Below are 2,330 nucleotides of genomic sequence, written 5' to 3'. Positions count from 1 at the left end.
TCGGTCGAGTCAAAGTTTTGACTCGGACCGAGTCAATACTAAATGGGCCGAGTCAAGAGTTGACAATGGGCTTGGGCTGATTCGTTCTGACTCGACCGAGTCAGAGTTCTGACTCGGACCGAGTCAATACTCGGAAAAAGTCTCTTTTCACAAGGATTAGGGTTCCTATCTTATAAGAAGGGTATTGGACGCCGTCCTCAACCTAAGGCAGACGAAAAGAACCCTAAAACAGAGCAAAAACTCAGAAGAAATCGTTTCTTTCATAGTTCTAGCTCCCGGGATTAGATCCCACTTCATATACTTCACAGATCCTAGCAGATCAGTTCCAAAAGTGTTTGGAATCCTTCCCGTCGGTGTGGATACGTGTAGAGGAGCTGTACTTTCAGCTCTTGGTGATTAAAACAGGCCCTGGATCGATCGCTACTTTCAGATCTTCAGGAAAGAGGTAAGTATTCGATTCCTACGGTGATATACACGATCTGTCGGGGTTTTACGGATGATTTTGGTTGCGTGTGACGTTTGACTAGGTTTAGATTATCCTTCCGCTGCATGAAACCTAGTAAACCAAACCCTAGATCGATATGATCGCATGCTAGGAATCTGTAGCCTAAATCCCAACAACGGACTCATATGCCGGAACGGACGGACTAGACCCGGAAGAAGAGAAAAGTGGAGAAAGTGAAGAAATCTTCCGGTCCGGAGCTGACCAAATCTGGTCAGCCCCGGACCGCAGGAAGAGTCTCCAGTCCGCCCGTTCACTCCGCCCGTGCACGGCTGACCAAGCCAAAACGAAGAACTACTGGTCCGGAGCTGACCGTGACAGGTCCGCCGGACCAGCACGCCGCTGCCCCTCCTCAGTCCGCCTGCGCAGCCCAGTCAGCCGCGGAAATCTTCCGAAGCCCTGGTCCGGAGCTGACCAGGTTTGGTCAGCCGGACCAGGAGCAGTTTTCTTCGCGGTCCGTCGTCTTCATTTACGCCCGGTCCGCCGGACCAAGTCTTGGTCCGGCTGACCGCGTGACCTGAAACACATTAAGTCCGAGTTTTTCGGACTTTTTGAAGAGGGCTCGATTTGGAACGAAACAGGAGGCGATTTTCTCTCATCCAGAAGACCTAGGGCCGAAATCTTGAAGGAGAAACAAGGAGTTTGCTTTGGTTTGAAGATTGAAGATCATATTGAGCATCTCTTTCCCTTTCTCTCTCTATGCTTCATCTTGTTGATTTGGTGTTCTTGAACATGGTTTGTGAGTAGTTTTCTTGTTGTGGGATGAGGGATTAGCCCTCATGTAAGGATGCTTGTATTCACTTTGGACCCAAGATTATGCTTTGTTTATGCTTTCAAATCTTTGCTTTGAATGGAATTTGTGTTCTTCAAGTTCATCTCTCTTGAATGAATGTTTAGGGAAACCTAGGATTTGTTGAATTGAGTTATGCAATTGCTTGGATTTTGATTGCTAGAGTTTGATGAATGGTGTTTAATGATTCTCCCTTGATGAAAATCATATGGGTAGAAATTAGATTTGAGAATTTCATGGAAACATGGATTCTTGATTCTTGATGCATTCATTGAAATGGATTGAGATTTAATGCGAAGAAATTCGATTCAATCCAATCTAGGATCGTGACAAGGGAACTTAATGCATTCGGGAATTCTCTCCAAGCCACGAAAGTGGATAGAGCGCTCTCTTGGATAGCGGGTTTTCGGGTCGAAAGAACCGAACCCGACCTTAGTCTTCGAATCCCTCACCTTAGAACGAGCATGATTTAGGTCCATAATTCCTTACGGCATCCTTGCATGATCGGTGAATTCCGATTCCCGCAACCGTTTCCAATCGATTATCTCCTCTTGAACATTGCTTGCTTTGATTTTACGTTTTCATATTTAATTTTCCGCACTTTCAAAACCCACAAAACAATTATCCAATTTTATTTTTACCATTTTCCTAGTTTTAGTCGATTCCTAGCTTAACCGCTAAAGTCCTTGTGTTCGACCCCGGTACTACGACATCCGTATACTTGCGGATTAGTTGTGTGTCGGGTATAAATTTAAAGCTCGTCACGCAAGTGATCAAGTTTTTGGCGCCGTTGCCGGGGACTTTTTACGGTTTCCATAGCTAGGATAGATTGACTCTAGGTTAGTCTTTCCGGAGTCTTTGATTTTTCGGTTTGATTTTTGTGTGTTTGTTCACTTCCTTTTTTTCTTTGCGTGTTTGTGTGATTTTTATTTTTCTCTTGAGTCAATTTATCCTTATTTCTTTTATTTCTTGATTTTTCTGTTTATTATTTCTGCTGTTTGTATTTTCCTGGACTTTTCTGGACTTGTTCTGGATTTT

This window comes from Tarenaya hassleriana, unplaced genomic scaffold (genome assembly GCF_000463585.1).
Source record: "Tarenaya hassleriana unplaced genomic scaffold, ASM46358v1 Cleome104, whole genome shotgun sequence".
Lineage (NCBI taxonomy): Eukaryota > Viridiplantae > Streptophyta > Magnoliopsida > Brassicales > Cleomaceae > Tarenaya > Tarenaya hassleriana.
This window is presented reverse-complemented; position numbering follows the sequence as displayed.